Raw genomic sequence first — 19570 nt, forward strand, 5'->3', positions numbered from 1 at the left:
ATAACGAGGTCATTAGAGATGGAGCACAAGCTTGGATTAGGGAAGGATGGGGAAGGAAATTGGCCGTGCCCTTTCTAAGGAACCATCCCAGCATTTGCCTGAAACGATTTAGGGAAATCACGGAAAACCTAAATCAGGATGGCCAGACTTGGAACTGAATCGTCGTCGTCCTGAATGTGAGTCCAGTGTGCTAACCACTGTGCCACCTCACTCCGTGATTGTTTGAGTGTGTGTGTGTGTGTGTGTGTGTGTGTGTGTGTGTGTGTGTGTGTGTGTGTGTGTGAGTGTGTGTGTGGGTGTGTGTGTGTGAGTGTGTGTGTGGGTGTGTGCATGTTGTGTAATTCAGAAGAAGTCCTTTTGGCTTTAAGATTACTTACTTAGCAGTCTTTTTGTTGTGTCTGTCTGTGACACAACATCTCCACTATAAGGAGAGTACCAATCAATTCTTTACATAATATCGTTGATGTACTAAACATGGTCTACACCTAAGAAGAGAAAAGAAAAATTGGCTGACCTTGAAAGTTACGCACAAGGGGCCACAATCATGTAAATCAAAATCCCTGTGGATATTAGTGTCAGTGAGGTTCTGATTTAGGTTAGCGAAAGAGTCAGGTAGCCTGTTGTGAAAGAAGTTACTAGTATTCTACAATATTTTAGAATATTACATTGGTGTCACGTGTGTTTTCATTCATAATGTATAAAATATTCTGCCAAGAACTCACAGAACAGTCCATCAATGCTAATGTTTAACATTGCATAGAAAAATAATGTTAGCTTCTTCATCAGGACATTACAGGACTGAGTAATAAGGTAAAATGGATCCTCATCTGCTTCAAAAAGTTAGCAATAGCTGTGTTTTGTGCCTACCTGAACACTAAATAACATCACAGTTAAAGCTGTTATATCTAAAGGCTGCACCCAGGCATCTTACTTATGTAGAACTAATGTGCATGAAGGATAAGATTCTACATAGTTATATAAATTCAAAAAAAACATTGATATAAAGGAAAAACTTTGAAATGAGTAGATTCTATAGAAATTAACATGCAGAAGTGAGTACTTATGCAGTAATACTGCATAATAGTTCATCCTTAATTGTAACTGTATACAGATTTCTACTGGGCAATTTTGATCTGTTTGTGGGGCATATGGATTTATCATGCTATGAGACAACAAGAAGCAGTTAACAGTCTGTGGTTATTTCAAAGTGCATTTTGTGAATATGGAAAAAGTCATCTGGAAGCCTCATTTTGTATTCACAGTTTGATATCGGTAATTAAATTTCCAAAATGACAGCATAAAGACAGGAGAATAATGTTTGATAATTGATAATGTTTTCTCTGATGAAGCTCATAGCAAGAAAAAAACTGCACACTCTATGATCATGATGCACAGTTAGTTAAGACATGCATGATAGTGCCTTACAGTGTTTCTACCCCTTAGTGGAAATCAGTTAGAAAAATTAATGACTAAGAGACAACAAATTTTAAGAATATGAGGAGGATTACCATGTTGGTTGCACCAATATTCACACCCATTTAGCAATAGTTTGTTTATTAACCCTTCCGTTACCAAGCTTTTTCACACCTCTATTTTACCAAGTATTTGGGCTACCCCAAAAGAGTTTTGTGTTTTATTGTAATATTTGTTCTCAGATTTCGTTATTTCCATTGAATGGGTTTATTTAGTACTGAAAATAGCTTTTCAGGTTGTTAGAAATATTTCATCAGATCACAGATACAAAGTACAATTTTTTTTTATATCTTTCACTGAATTCAGTACTCAATGAACAGAAAATTAATAATCTATGCACCTCAACAGTCACTGCAGTAAAATAACACAAGACTTTTTCAACTTTTCAGTCAAGTACATTTTTGCACTGCATCATTCCACAGTAACAGTTTCTTCTCTGTGTATATTACAAACAGGTTTCTTGCACGTTACACAAAAGAATCTTGTTTTCCAATCTTCGTTTCTCTTGCAATCTTGACATCATTGTGGTGTTGGTAACTTGGAACACTGAGCCTGAATCACTGCTGTAGGAACTGCAATACCACAAGCTTTCAATGGATCTTGTACATCTTTATGAAGGCCGTTGATATTTTTGGCTCTTTCTTCCATGTTGCCTTTGCTGAGTCCAAATGCCAGTTCAGTTGTGAAGAGTTTATATCAGCTTTGGTTATTCTTCTGACATTCAGGAAATCTTTGAGTGTACAGAATATATGCATTAAGTGCTGCAATATCTATCATTTCCATGAAGATTCTTAATAGCCACAGCCTCATTCCTCTAACACAACTGTATTCTCTTGTCATTTTGTCCCCTTTGTTTTTGTTGTAGTGCAGTGTAATTTTGGGATTTTGTTCACTTTCTTCACCACTCACTTGGCTCTCACTATGCTGAGTAGAGAGTAGTATTACTGCCTTTCTCTTCTTTGGAACATAGGAAACTAGGGTCAAGTCATTTGTGAAACCGAACATTGAAGAGTGAACTTCTCTGTTTCTGTTTGGCAGGAATTCCTTTGGAATATCTTTCTTATTGGAACACAAGGTACCAACCAATGTTGTGTTTAGTTTTAGTAGTTCAGAAACCAATGGAAACCTGGTGAAAAAATTGTCAGTTGTTACACCATGACCGTTATACAGAAAGTCTCTGTCCTTGATTCACTTCAAGAGAACTGTCCACTATTCTTGAGTAAATTTGGATCCATAATAAGTAAGACATCTTCACATCAGCTCAAACCCAAATTTTAATGCCAGGCTTGCTCTTCATATAAACTCTAAAAGGACAGTTTCCTCGGTACATTGCTAATTGTTCACCAATAGTCACATATTCATAAGGATAGAAGTTCTTACACAAGTTAGACTGAAATTTGTCGAACACTACCCTGATGGCTTGTATGTTCTCAAATCGCAAGAATTTCAGTATAGACAAAAATCAGTTTCTTGAGATGGCAGCAGAAAAGAATGGTTGCCAAAAGGCCATATTACCTCCTCTTGCGTCCGTAAGCTGTCATAATTTAATATATTATTATTGTTATTATTATTATTATTTTTTGATTGTTGCCGACTTACGTGGTGGGCCTACTGAAAATAAGAATCTTAAAGCTACATATTTCTGGAACTTCGTGCAGCTGTGGAGAAAAATTAATATTGTGTAATAGCGGGTGAGTATTTTGCTTTTGCAAATTTTTCATAATTTAATCCATTGGCTGCATCGGCCGCTGCGATTGTTGAACTGTAAATAATTTGAATGCAGGTTAATTCAAGGAAGGCGAACGTGAAATCAGGATCACCTCTTACAAATTAAAAGTGCACAATAATATTAAATGAGTATTTTGTATGCTTAACTCACACAAAAATGCTTACATTTGCCAGCACTCGCAAGATGTCCATCTGTACACAATCAAGACAAGAGAAGAAGTGAAGACGACTAAAAAATTAACAAAAGAGTGTATGTTGTCACTTCTTTAGATCATTTTGTCATAAATTATTTCTTTGCAATCAAAACTTACATAGAGAAATGATAAAAATATATTTTATTCAATTTTTAGAAGTCTCTTCTTTATAAATACCGTTTTTAAGTCTTTTCGTAATATAGCACTTGGGTCGCTATACTCCCCACAGATCGGAAGCACTTGTGCAATGTCCATGAGTTCCACCAGCTCCTATCAGAACTGCTAATACAGCATACACTCCAGTTGCATTTATACCTCTTCATGTCGTTTTGTTTGAAGAATGAGCTGCATTCCACAAAGAAATTACTCGTTTGGCTTCCCTGTTCATTTCTTCTACAATGATGTTCACGATTTGCAGTGAGATAAATAATAAAATTGACTCTGTTATTGTTTTGATTGTTTTTCCTGGGCCAGGTGTTACATTGAAAATGTTGCAACATCAACGCCGCCCACCGTTTGGTGGTTCACTAGAAAATTGTAGACCACTTCTAGAAACAAACAAATCTCCAGTGTCGTCATCTTCTTCGCTACTACTTGTCCACATGAATGTGTAATGTCTTCTGATATTTCATCATCAGCTTATCTGATGCATTGATATGGTCTTTGTCAAGAAGTTCCATATATTCATTCAGTTCATTATCAATGTCCCATTCCTTTTCATTGTCACTGACATCAGAATTGTATAGAATTTCCATGATATCTCTGATAGAAAGTCCTTTGGACATCCTCACTCTCAGATGAAATACTGAGTCGTGTAATGTCAGTTCAACAGTGAACATCAAATTCAACTCAACTGTAGTAACCAGCAACAATAACAAACATTGGACCTATGGCACAACTCAACAAAGAAGATGAATGACAGAGATATTTCCCAAAATCTTCTTTTTCTACAAATAAGAAAATAAGACATTTCATACCAAGCATGGTAGGTCTCACAAACCCACCAATAAATGACTTGAATAACAATGATAAAGCCAAAAAAATTAGACATTCATGAGTGTGAATTCAACATCAGTCATTTTAGTACAAAGTCATGAGACCACAGGCATGTGGCCCTTTAGATAAAATTATTATAGGGAAAAAATCAAACCGGGTTAGTCAGAATACCCCGCTTGGTAATGTGAGGGTTAACCTTAACACATACAAGAATCACAAAGAACTGAACTGAACATGGTGGAACAGTCAAAGATAATGATAAGAGTCCAAAGACGAATGCATATCAATGTTAGTGTCGATTTCATCGGCTCCACATAGCCCCCCCCCCCCCCCCACGCAGTGTGGAGTACTCTTGAGAGGCCGGGGGTGGGAGGCTATGGCATTGTCAGGGGTGGTCCACGGGAGCTGGACAGTGTCATCGCGGGGAGCTGTGTGGGTAGATGTCGTGAAGGAAGGTTCAGCGCCACTGAATCCGGAAATTGTTGACGCGAGCCGGGCGTCTTACTGGGCACGCTGGTTGTTCGGCAACAGGCAGGCCAGCAGTTTGTGGGTGGAATGGAGCAACGATGATGATGTCTCCGGTGGGCGTGGCAAACACATGAAGCACGTCCAGGTCGACATCGGGCGGGAGGGGAACAAATTTCACCAGGTGGCAGGAAATGGCAGAGGTTTTGTCATGAGCGCTGGATGAAGAGAAACACATGACAAACAGTGTATAATAACGCAGTATTATTGAGATGTTGTGGATTATGTCCAGGGGGACAGGCACAAACACCTCGAGTGAGGGCACATCCAAGACCTCAACAGGGCGAGGCAGGCGACAGTGGAGAGGTCAAAGGGACCAGCAAAATGCCTGGCGGTGCGGACATGATCGTAGGTAAGCTCGACGATGGGAGCATGTGGTCACTCAATGGAGTGCGTGGGACCAGAGTAGAGGGCGAGGTCAGAGGAGAGCTTGATGATTGGAGCTGGAGGTCACTCGACGGAGTGTGTAAGTCCGATGTGGAGGGAGTGGTTGGAGCGTCGTGTGCCACGACAGTGACTCGTGGTCGTGACTGAAGGGAGCTAGAAGAAGGCTCAACATGACCAGGCTTAAGTCTGTTGAGAGAGACTGTAACAACTGAATCTTTCATCTGGATGTCATTGGTGTTGGCTGAGCGCTGGAGAACTCGGTACGGGCCTGTATATGGAGGTTGGAGGGGAGTGCAGACAGTGTCATCTCGGAGCATGACGTACTCGCAGTTGTCCACAGATTTTGGGACGTGAACCTTAGGGCAGGAATGGCAGGCAGGTGGAGGGATATGGAGGCTGATGAAGTGGCGTCTGACGCAGTACAAGAAAGGAAGGTAAGACAGACTGCGGGAGACAAGCGGAAGGGCTCATTAATTCGCCAGGGAGAACAATGTTCTGGCTGTATACGAACTTGGCTATTGTGCCTTTGAGGCCTTCCTTATACATTGCACCAATGCCAAGTAGCTCAAGGGGAAGGGCATCTGTCCATAGAGAGTCATGGCGTCGAAGAGCCGAATTGAAAGAGCAGTGCCATCGCTCGACTAGCCTGTTACGTTTTGAGTAATATGCTGTGGTATGGATGAGCTGGATGCTGCAAATGTTACAAATCCCAATGAACAGGGCTGACTCAAATTGTCTGCCCTGGTCAGTCGTGATGATAGCTGGTCATCCGAAATACGATACCCATGACTCGATGAAAGTTCGAGCAACAGTTTCTGCCGTAATATTGGGGAGGGGAACAGCCTCGTCCCAGTGAGTTGTTCGTTCAATAGACAATGTAACGAAAGCCGTTAGTGGGGGACAGAGGGCCGACAATGTCAATAAGAAAAAGCTGGAAACGCCCAGGAGGGATCAAAAAGGCGCTGAGGCGGGGGTGAAGTGTGCCTGTGTACTTTGCAGTGTTGGCATATGTCACAGGAGTGTGCCCATTGCTGGCAGTCCTTGTTGACATTTCTCCACACACAGCGCTCTGCTATGAGGTGGGCGGACGCACAAACACCGGGGTGTGCTAAATTAAGCAATGCGTTGAAGACAGCTCGACGGAGTGTGGTTATGATGTGGGGCGTAACTAGCCCATACTGTTGTCGTGCCAGATCTCACCAGAAATGCCAGGGAAGGTGGTGCAGGCAAAGTGTAGTGAAGAAGCAGAGTCTGAAATCAGGTTTTGTGTTTCCTCGTCGGCGGGTTGGAGGTTAGGCTGTTCAGAGAGGTCTAACAGTGAATGGACATGTCGACTCGTGAAAGGAAATCAGCAACTATATTGTGAGCACACTTAATGTGTCTGACGTCGGTGGTAAACTGAGATATGAAGTCCATGTATCTGAAGTGGCGAGGAGGCAGGTCAGCTGGCAGGTATGTAATGGCCGCAGCCAGAGGTTTGTGGTCCGTTAAAACATAGAAAGGGCATCCCTCAATGTCAGTGTTAAAATACTTAATCGCTTCGTAGACTGCGAGCAACTCCCTGTCAAACATGGAATATTTCCATTGTGCATTGGTGAGCTTGCACGAGAAGAACTGCAGAGGCAAAATCTGGCAGTCGATTGTCTGGCTAAGGACACCTCTGATGGCAGTACCGCTCGCGTCTGTGGTGATGACAAGCTGGGCACATCAGGATGAGGATGCGTGATGGTGCAGGCCTCGGTAAGAAGATTTTTGAAGGCAGTGAAAGAGTCAGTCACAGCTGGGGTCCATGGATCGGGCTGAGATCCAGAAGAGTTGGTGCCTACCAAGGCATCCGTCAGTGGAACCTGAATCTCCACAGCCCGAGGTAGATGTCGGTGATAATAATAAAGCATCCTCAGAAAGTGCCGGAGCTCTTTGAATGATGAAGGTCTTGGTAGGTTTAGTATTGTTCCTACTTTCTCAGGGGGCAGTGAATTACTGTTGGCAGAAACCCAAAAACCAAGAAAAGTGACAGCGGGTTGATATAGCTGCAATTTCTCCTGGTTGGTCTCGATGCCTGCTGCCCCATGAGTATTCATAGCAATTTGTACATTTCGAATGTTGTCCTCAATGGAGTAGCTGAACACATGAATGTCATCAAGATATGCAAAGCAGAATTTTAGGTCGAATAGCACTTTGTTGAAAAAACATTGCCAGGTCTGGGTTGGGTTTTCAGACCGAAGGGCATAGATCGAAACTGAAATAACCCGATCAAGGTGATGATTGCTGTCTTCTCGATGTCTTCAGGTGGCATGGGGATTTGGTGGTAGGGCCATTTCTAATCAATGACAGAGAATGTTGTCACACCTGCGAGGGAACAGGTAAAGTCGGCAATGTTGGGTATGGGGTAGGTGCCCATAATTGTTCGTGCGTTTAGTCAACGGTAGTCTCCGCACATGCACCAGGACCCATCTTTCTTGGGTGTCATATGTATGGGTGTAGACCAGCTACTGGCAGAGGGTTCAATGACGCCAGAGGTTAGTAGTTCAGAGGAGAGGTGCTCGGGACAAAGTCAACGTGGTTTACTGGAGATCAGGGGACCTGACGCGAGGCGTAGCTTGTGAACCATGCCATTGGTGATGAAGGAAATGTTGCTGCTGGCACGGGAGGTTATAATGTGTGGTGGGCGGATCCAACGGGAGCCGAGGCGGCGAAGTGTCCCAGGAGTCAATGTGACAAGATGGCCACAGGCCTGAAGCAGTGGCACCATGGTCGGGTGAGCTGTCGTGCTTGTTCAGAGAGGCTGTAGAAATACAAAAACACATGAACAGTTTGAACAAGAAAGAGGAAAACCTTAAGGTAAATGGATCCTTGCTTCCCGTACTGCAGCAAACGACCGTAGCAGGTAGCAAGAGGAGAACTGCACCGGAAATGACCACGGAGAAGCCCTTGGACGTTGGCGTGCCAGGGACACATAGTCTGCGCCCGCGAGCTCGGCTCCAGTTCACCACCGGCAATGGAGGGTGAAGCTTTGACAATGCCAGCCACTCCTGCTGGAGAAACGTCTGTAAAATCATTAGATGAACGTCAGCTGAAGAACCCGAGACAGAAGCCAATTGGCAGTTTGTCAAATAATAATATTGCTCTTATTAATGTATACTCTTTCATCTGGCATGTTATCATACAACATGAAGTGCCCAACATGTACTGTTTGTGAGTTCAGTAAAAACACACTTATATCCAACTCACAAAAATTACCACACTTGCATTTTAATAATTTTCCGGTACACATAGTGGTAAGATACTGTTACATCTTCTCAAAAACTATTTTTTATATGGCATATCATTTTATCAAGTAGATTCTTCAAATTCCAGTTTCTACGATTCTCAACACATTATTCTTTAACATTTTCTGACACAAAAAAGCCTTATATATATAAGAAAGAAACTTCCACATGGAAAAAATATATTAAAAACAAAGATTCCAAGACTTAGCAAGCGGGAAAGCACCGGCAGACAGGCACAATGAACAAAACCCACAAACACACACACAGAATTACTAGCTTTCGCAACCGATGGTTGCTTCTTCAGGAAAGAGGGAAGGAGAGGGAAAGACGAAAGGATGTGGGTTTTAAGGGAGAGGGTAAGGACTCATTCCAATCCCGGGAGCGGAAAGACTTCCCTTAGGGGGAAAAAAGGACAGGTGTACACTCGCACACACACACATATCCAACCGCACATACACAGACACAGACACAAACAGCTTGTAATTTCATGTACTGACACGTTCCATGATGTTGCAGATTTGGCCCTATGGAACTTGACGTGTAAATAAACTGAAATAAATAAAACATGTCCTCATCAACCCAATTCATGAGATGTGCAACCTTATCTTCCTCCTTCATTCTAGGATCTACTATTTTACACAGCTCAAAGACGTCTTGAATGTAGGATGTAGTAGTTTCTTGTGGATGCTGTGCTGTGTTCTTTAATTTATCTTCAGCCTTGCTCTCCCGCCATTGGTGTCAGTGAAATACTTGCACAGTTCCACCTGGAATACTTCCCAGCTTGTGAACTTCTCCTCGTTGTTCTCATACCATTGTTTGGCAGTGCCCTCCAAGTAGAAAAATACATTAGCCAAATGCACGGTGTCATCCCATTTGTTAAATTTGGCTATATGCTCATATACCTTTAGCCACTTGTTTGGATCTTGGCCATTGTCACCAGCAAACCCGGAAGGATGTCTCAGGTGGTGGCACACAGTTGCTGTCATCATAACATCCTCTTCTTCTTCTGTCTCCAGTAGATTGTGGATCCGTTGAATATGGCTCTAACTTGGGTTTCTTGCCACATAAACGGTGGCTTGTTTGTGACCTGATGGGAGCAACTGTGTGGTCAATAATGTGCACTATCACAATTTCCAATACCCAGCATCTCCACCAGAGTAATGTCATGTAGAAGTAGGTGTACTTAGATGAATGATGAACACTAACTTCACTTAACGAAGGTTTATTCAGCACTGGCACATACAAGAGCACCGAGTGAACTGCCTCCGGCCAGAACACATACAGTATATATACAGCTACAGAACATTCCAGTACAATGATTCTTGACATTTGTGGATACTTCTAGAATGTACTCGAACCGAATATAGAGGCACATGGGAGTAGATTCATCATATTTGGGTTTCAGACTGATAGTAGAGGGAATATAGCAAATTATTCCACTTTGTACGACAATTGCAGTTAACTAATGCCAAAGTCTACCTGAATGCAGAATTCTACCCATATGCTAATTTATACCTGCAGTGAGATAGAAATGTGTACAGTCTAGCATATAACATGTATACGAGGTTTCATGCTTCTTAAAATGAAAGTGCTGAAGAAGAAGAAGGAGGGTGTCTACTCAGTCCATGGAAGTTCAAGGAGCTATCATCGATCATTGTAATGGATTGCTCGAAACAGAACGAGATTAGTAGGTCTGGGCATATAGATATGCGAATTGAATTTGAATCTTCAACAAATTTCCCCAAACACACTGCCACATATGCTCTAGTTCTACATGACCATGTGATCAACAACTACCCACTCACCATTGTTGTGCAATGAACTGTATAAATGAACAGGTGCTGCTCCATATCTAGATCATTCCACAGTGGGATCTCAAGGTGTGAACATCATTGCAGACGCTCAGGGTTTCTATGATGGTGAGTGTAGACAGTTCATATTTAAAGATTTTGCATTCGTATTGTACAGAGAGGATGCAGGAATAATGGAGACATTCTCAGCAAACAATGCGTCACCGAGGCCTTTCAAGTACGTGAAGTGTGCAAATTGGTTAACACATTTCTACCATGGAATTCCTGGGATGACCCTTGCATACCCTGTAAAATACACCGACCTCACTTCAATCATTTAATCATGCGGATACAGTCATCTACGTAAAAGGGAAGAAGAAGATCTCATGAATGTGTCGAATCTTCAAGTTCGCTGCTATTAAATACCTGTAATTCTGTGGATGCTCCCTCCTTCGACTCAAGAAGAAGAAGATGTGTGAAAATAATGTTGCTCTGTCTGCTTATGAATATGTAAAATTACTTTTAAGTTGGATGAGAAATAAATGAATTTTTATCTCACAATCTGTGTGGTTCTTCTCCCCCCTCCAACTCTGTTCTCGCTTTGATAGTGTACAGTTTTAACCATATACTATGTCTGTGGTTTTCTTCACACACAGGAGATATAATTTTTGACATCTTTGAAAGCGGACATGCTCACGTGCCTCCTGCTCCCATAACCCAACTCATGCTCCACGATAGGTGTAATTCCATGTAGCCATTCTATACATTTTGTTATCTTCCATCTTAAACTTCACGTCCTTAATAACACTCATCTTCAGCAAAACTAATGTCACTTGTGACTGGCACAGCCTTTATAGACAGATACATAGGTAATGCAACAGGCGATAGGTCTTTTTTATAAATAACAACTACAAAGACATATAGTGACAAATTTTTTTTCTTCGTTTATGTAGTTTACAGAAATAAATATAGTTCTTCAGGTACAATATATTTCTTGAGGTACAATGTAGTTTTTGAGGTACAATATAGTATTCATGAGGTGTAAATTGACTTTGCTATTACAATGCAGTGATACTTTTAACTTACACGCTACAACACTAACACTGGTCAGAAATTTCTTTTTATAAATCTGCACTAAAACCTAATACCAAGATACTTCCTTTACCACAACTAAATTCCACAGTCTTGGCAGCATATCTTTTACAATAATTCTGATGGGTTGTGCACGCATAGAATCTAATTTCATTAGCCGCAATAGCAAAGGTTTTTTACAATAACAGTTCTGATGCACTGTGAACTATATAGATATAAATACACATAAAACTACTCTGACTTGGATGGCTACTGGCACATGAAAATGTAAAAGCTATTCCATTTACAAGACGTGCATGGTGTGTAGATATATATATTTACAGGGTACACATACGTTTGTATGAACAAATAAGTAAATATACAAATCATTTTTACTGTTTATGCTTTTTAATATTTTTTTGTTTATGCTTTTCTTTTAATTTTTTCTTCCACACACATGGTGTGCATATACATACTTTTCTTTTCCTTTTTAATATTTTTCCTCACATGCTCTATGTGTATGTAAATACACGCATACATAGTACACACAAATATTTACACAACATACACATACACAGATACAAACACACACACACGATGCTACTACTTGCAGACACTTTCTCTCCCTCTCTCTCTCTCTCTCTCTCTCTCTCTCTCTCTGTCTCTCTCTCTCTCATTATCTCACTGTCACTTAGAGTCCCCCACCCCTTCTCTCACTGCAAGTGAGTAGTGTGCGTATGGGAGAGTTTCAATCCCATCATCACAAATGACCCTTACAGTGTCATGAGGCGACAGGTCGATTTTAGACTACTGCACAATGTACACCTCATGTCCTCTCGATCGAATACTGGTCTGCCCTACCATATGTGGCAGCAGGGGTGCAGCACTGCAGACACCACTGCACAGGCACCGCAAACAGTCTTCGATAGAGAGGACTCTCGATGCTACATGATGGACACCCTTAGCCCTCATTTGGGTGGCACTTTCTGATGTGTGATACGCATACATTTGTGAAAAACTCCACAAATGGCAATCCATTCACCTTGTCCTTTGTAAGACCAATAACCTTCTTGTTCTGTGAAATAATACTATAAGGATTATCGGCCATGTGTGGGAACATGTCGAATTCATTACTGTGGCACCTCATTAGTTCAATTGGATCACAGTTCTTCATCCAATAGTTGAAGTTTTCCGTATCTATATTAAGTAATTTAGAATCTGCAAAATGAGTTTTCGGAAACTCACAATGAAAGCACTACATGTGGAGTTTGGATAGGTCTAGTATGCACATCTCCCATAAATAGATTTTGTAAACTCTACTGCAGTCTTCGCCATTGCCACAGCAACAAAGTTCTTATTGAATATGGTGACTTGCTTAAAATTTGGTCTGGCAACGCACTTTATTACCCCATAACACCCATCCCATTTGATTATAATCAAAATTTCATGTCGTTTCCTCTAATTCTCCATTGTTTTACCGAAAATTGAATTATTCTTTAATTTGTAAAATATTACTCAAAATCACATGTCACAGAAGCTCTCTGTCTCATATTCACATCAATATACTCCTGCAACCAGTGGGACTGCTTGAGGGAGGTAGCCCAGGTGATTCTATCCAGCTCCATACCCAAGCTGAGACACTGCTGGAGATTACGATAATGAGTAATGTATCTCCACATATTTCCCAGTGTAGTCAGTAGTTTTGGCATGGAGCCTCCTCGTGGATCTAGTTGCTCTGGACATAGTGGCAAATTGGCGTGTGCATCATGCCAACTAACAGGCTATGAGTTCTGGTTCAAATGGCTCTTAGCACTATGGGACTCAACTGCTGTGGTCATCAATCCCCTAGAACTTAGAACTATTTAAACCTAACTAACCTAAGGACATCACACACATCCGTTCCCGAGGCAGGATTCGAACCTGCGACTGTAGCAGTCGCACGGTTCCGGACTGCGTGCCTAGAACCTCGAGACCACCACGGCCGGCTATGAGTTCTGCTTCCTCCACATACCCTACATCAGAGTCAGCTGACACAGCCCCCATGATTTTTCCACCTAATGCCTTGCATTCGTCTTTGGGTACCCATTGAAATTCACTAATCAGCAGTGATTGCTGCATGGTGTGCCTGCATAAGTTATTTACAGCCAGGTACAATGTGTAACTCAAATCAAGGGATGCACTGAACCTGTCACCCATCCGCAGGTTATTTGCCTTCACATACCTATGGACACATTGGCAAAGTCCGCCACAGATCCCTCGCTCAAAGAAAAGAAGCATGTCAGCATCGGTCAATAATCCAATGCTGCACTTTGTTTTCTTGAACATTGCATCCCAAGACAACCCAGGAGCCGTGTAATAAAAGGCAGGCTCCAGAGAACAAATGGTCCTACATAAACTCTGGAACTTCTTGAAAATATCCGCAAGCAAGTGCATGTCTGTGTCCATGCAAAGCCATGCATACTGTCCTAAAGTGGAGATGTTGAATTCCCACCAGACACTCACGACATGCTCATACTCTGCTTCCATTATGGAATTGCCTGTAAGAATGCTCGAGAATGCAGTTATGTTGGATAGAGTGGTGTCGTTGAGTTTCACCATACTATCCACATACTCATATGGGAAAACCCCCTTCCTAATCACAAGTTGAAACTTTTTCTCATCGGGAAATGCACCTTGCGTGGTATGCATATCCTACTGAGGTAGAGTTTCAACGAGTTTCTGGAGTGGCGCCTATGTAAAACGAAGAGTATTAAGGAAGCAGAGCATAATTCTTGGCACCAGTCATTTGGAGAACGAACCATAGTTCTCAATGCTCTCAGGTAGGACACTTACCCGCTCTTTCTCCATGCTGAAATCAGACAGATGCTCAACTTGAAAGTGAGCATCATACCCACTTAAATCGTGGAAGAAAATGGGTATGTGCCCTGGTGGCTGGTACTTCAAATTGCACACATTCTGAGCTGCGCCACAGAACTCCCCCGTAAGATGACTGTGATCCCTGTGAGGAGTTTCTGCTCTTCTGTCAAACAGCAACTCACAAATATGACAATCAACCACATTATTATACAAATCTTCATTCTCCTTCGATTTGGTCATGGGCATGTCGTCGTTGTAAAGGTTATCAACCTTCCATGAAAGTTTTTTGAGTACAGTGAGCAACCAAGCTGCAGGATTATCCCTGACATAAGATTTGTAGCGTTTAAGACTGGAATCATAGGATGATACAATTTGATACACTGCCACATATGGTACATGTTTTCTTGTAAAGGTGGAGTGTGAGGCTGGCTTCACCATGGGTCATGGGAGCGAAGAGGCATTCAAAGTTGGCATCCACTACAAACAGTCATTGCTCCTGGAGGTTAGCATTCTTAAATTTTATGAATTTGTCTTCCTCACTAGGCATAATAACCCCTACCACACTACTGGAAGTGCAGTCTAATAGGTACACCACTAATAACTTGTCTGAGGAGAAATAATTCAGACTTTAAGCAAATACACTTTTTGTTTTATTTTCTCGACAGCTGGATGTAAAGGAGTTGGGACATGTCTTGGTTCCAAATATAATGTAGGTGATAGCCGACAGAGAAGGTCAGCATGTTTGCATGCAGCTCATGCTCACCGGCAAATTTTGAAGAATGGAGGTGCCTCACAACAATATGCTTGTCTTGCTCATCTGACTTGCTTTTCTTCTCCAGGCCATAAACATGAACCAGTATTCCAGTATTCTGCGCCTCAAATTTATGTATGTCCAGCATCTTGATGGGCATACCATCAAAGTTATAAAACCCATGAATATTATCACCTACATGGTATGCACTGGGATGCTGAGGATGATCTCTGTAGTTGTAATTTCTCTCGCAAGCCAGAACTGATCATGAGAAACAAACCTGGTTGGTTTTATTTTCGACATTAATGCATGCCCTCTTGTTAGCTATATCTTTAGGGAGCTTGATATAGCTTGACCCTCCATTTATCATATCACAGAGATGTATATGGATTTCCAGGTGTAGTATTCAGCTGAGTGCTTTAGTCAACCCTCTGACCTCCATCTCGGAAAACCAAGCCAGTATAGCACTCAAGGTAGATTTATGAAACCACGCATCAATTGACATGCTCCGCATTATCACCCCCCCCCCCCCTCCCCTCACCACAAAGATGATGAAGAATTCATTCTTCATTAATCACCAGAACCAACTTTGGGGGGCGGGAGTGCGATCTTTCGATGCAGAGTACCGCATATATAATTGACTACTTTGAGAAGCTCTATTTCAATGACAGGAAGGTATGCCCTTAGAAAAGCAACAGGGTCGTGGTACCCTTTTACTGGGTTCTCGATCCACATGAATGAGATTTGCTCCTCAAAAGTGTCTGCAATTACCGAGTATTCTAACTGCAGTATGGTATCACTGACCTGATGTCCTTTACTAAAAGGACAGGAGAGGCAACTGCCACTAGCCACAGGATCTTCTCTATTATTATTAGTGTTATTCTGAGTCCACCTTGTTGACCACAAGGCTCAATTTTAGGTCCCTTTCTCTTCCTAATTTTCATAAATGACTTCCCCCTACACGTTCAACACTCCAAACCAGTGCTGTTTCCAGATGACACAAGCACATTAATTGAAGGTGAAAATGAAATGGCTCTATGTTTAAATGCTAAAGTCACAAATGAAAATGTCACAGAGTGGTTTATGAGGAATAAATTACTGATAAACCCTCAAAAAACAGTCGTCTTACACTTCCATACACAACAAAATAAAACCCATTAAAACCAAACATGTCCATGGAAAAACAATGAATTAAGAGTGTCACTGAAACAAAATTTCTTGGCATCTACTTACAAGACAATCTTAAATGGAAATCCCACATCACTTCATTAAATTCTAAACTATCCTAAATGACTTATGCAATGAGGATTATATGGAACAACACAAGTCCTGAAACAGTTAAAGTGGTGTATTACGCTTGCATACTCTCCCTATTGAGATATGGCATCATATTCTGGGGAAATTCTCCTCATAGCATAACCACATTCCAGAAACAAAAAAAGATTGTGAGGATAATGAAAAATGCTAACAGCTGAAAATCATGCAAACTATTCATTAAAGAACTGGGGATTCTACCCCTACCATGTGTCTATATACTAGAAGTTGTGATGTTCCTTAAAAAAAGCATACTAAAAATGGAAATGTATTTATTCAAAATAAATCTGTACATGAACACCATACAAGTGCAAATAGTGACATAAACAGACATCATTGTTATACCACACTGTGCAAGAAAGGTGTATATCACTCAGGTTCACATTTGTTTAATAGCTGCCAAGTAACCTAAAGGCCATAAACAAAATCCATAGCTTTAAAAAATCTGTCACATCATATCTCTTGGAAAACTGTTTTTACTCAGTAACACAGTACCTTGAAAAATAAGTTAATTTTGGTTGAAACAATATAAAAATGTAATGTAACAATATAGAAATATAAAAATATAACAATTTATAAATGTAATGTATACAATCAATGTAACAGTATATTAATGTCATGTCATTTTGTCCAACATCTAAGGTATGGTATATGTACCACAAAGATTCAGGACGTAAATAAATAAATAAATGATGGTGTTGGGGAGCGGCCAGTCGGTATTCACCAAGGCATTTGCGTTTATGCTGATTCTGACAAGGCTTATATGATGATGATGATAATGATGATGATGACGATGACGATGATGATGGAGGAGGATGCTGCAGTGTTACAGGGTCAGACTGATGGGAACAGCCAGGCTGCGGTGATGGTTCCGAATGCTGTTGTTGTTGCTGCTGCTGCAGACCTGACCCAATAACTTGAGGGGTGGTGGCTCGTTGTTTGACCCATGGACGCCAGAGCGGTGTTGTAGGTGCACCGGCAGCTGCGGTTCCCTCACGGCAACTAGTGGAACCCTTACAGGCAATGCATGCCTTATGGAGTGCACTTTGGGGAGAAAGAATGTAGCCACCATCGGTATGTGTACAACACTGTGTTGCAGCTGCAAAGGTGGGACTGCTGTAGAAGAAGAGATAGAAAAAAATAATAGTTAAGTGCATTGCTTACCACTGCTGGCACAGTGAAAGAAAGAATACTGATGATCACAAGGTTATAAGCAGAGTGAGTGATTTCTTTTTTCGCTCTGGCTCCAAGACATTAACACTTCATCAGAAAACTCTGCCACACCCTCAAAGAAGTCATCATCATCATCACCATCTAGCAGGGCCAGATCACAGCACCTTTCCTCCTCCTCTAGTTCAATGACTGTTTGTCTGTCCCATTCTGGCATGTCATTGTACTTGTCAGAATCGGCATCATGCAATTGGTTTGTCTTGGTCACAACAACAATGAAATAAGAAAATTTTGAATCGCTACTATACAAGAATAAATTACAGTGAAATTTATACTCACATGGCTATACTAGTCACAGCCACAGATGGCTGGACTTTGAGAGTCTGTCCCCCTACCATCTCTCCTCACACTCCAAGATAAATTTCTATAGTTGTACTATAACCAAGAGACGGAATTAATAAGGTCAATTTAACATACACACTAAAATTTACACTCAAAATACAATTTATTTACTCAGTTGGTAATCCTGTCTCCATAACTCTACACCTCTTGCCACTACACTCTGAATTGTTGCTGCTGCTACCTCTCCATCTTGGGGAGACAAAAACATGCACACACAGAGATGTGTGGTTGGTTGTGGGTTTATGTATAGACTGAGGTGAGCAATGAGAGAGCTTCATTAGGATGGATAGCCAATGAGAAGCTTTTATGGATATCACTATTTCCTGGCCACGCGGGATTAGCTGAGAGGTCTAGGGCACTGCAGTCATGGACTGTGCAGCTTGTCCTGGCGGAGGTTCGAGTCCTCCCTCAGGCATGGGTGTGTGTGTTTGTCCTTAGGATAATTTAGGTTAAGTAGTGTGTAAGCTTAGGGACTGATGACATTAGCAGTTAAGTCCCATAAGATTTCACACATTTTTTCAATATTTCCTGGAAGAACTTAATGTGACCATTGTCTCTCTTTATAAATAACAAGAATGCTTTTATGATTAATGGTGTTTTCGCAAGCGTTGACAAACATGATGAATGATTTTAAGGATGAGAATGTATAACATTTCTGAGACATATGTTGAAAGCAGGACTTCGTGATTTCCAGGAAGGGAACACATGATGCGTCATTAGGACCATCAACGACAATGCACTTGGTGTTATTCTGAGCTATTTTCATAGACAGGTCCTGTTAGAACAATAACTTCCATGCAGGCAAGCTGAGACATCACGAAACCTCTTACATCAACAACGACTGTTAACTCTTTCTGTGACACTTTATGATTTCCATGGATGGACTGATATTTAATGGATCAGCTGTCTTGTTAGAATCGCTAGGAAGAATCTATCCTGTGTTATTCTGAAAAGCAATTCGAAAGGTTTCTATAGCACGTACAGAGGGAGAGTTGGCTGTTATTTACATAGATATCAGATGTCAGTATGCCACAGACAAACTTTTAGCTGCGCCTGAATGGGTGAACTGCTAGAGAAACAACTCGCAGTGATGCCTCAGTCACAGTGGCTGGGTAAACATGTATGTAGCCACGTGTCACGTATGTAGGACAGATATCCCATTAGGATGGCTAGGGAGAATGCACCCTGTGTTATTATGGGATATTTTCATAAACAGTTTCTGAAAGCACTGCAACAGATTTCTATAGTGCATCCACAGGAAGACTTGGCTGGTATTTACATAGACTGGTGACGTCAGTGTAACCCTGACAACCTACTAGCTGCACATGTGAATGTGAACTGCTATGCAAACATCTCTTGCTCGGCACTGGACCTGCAGCTATGCATCAGCCACAGTGGCCAGGTAAACATGTGTTTTGACAGGAATTTCTCAGGTGTCAATTATGAAAGTGATGCCAGAACTTGCAGGACCCGAATGGACACCAAATGGCCTGTCGGCTGATGGCCACGTCGGCGCTTTGTAGGGATGGCCATACAGGCGCACAGGTGCGTTGTACCTCTGTAGGGAACAATTCGCTGATACACTGCAGTCGAATTTCTTAACAATAGTTCGAAAGTGATTTCATGTGCAATGAGTGGTTGTGC

Source organism: Schistocerca gregaria, chromosome 8 (genome assembly GCF_023897955.1).
Source record: "Schistocerca gregaria isolate iqSchGreg1 chromosome 8, iqSchGreg1.2, whole genome shotgun sequence".
Lineage (NCBI taxonomy): Eukaryota > Metazoa > Arthropoda > Insecta > Orthoptera > Acrididae > Schistocerca > Schistocerca gregaria.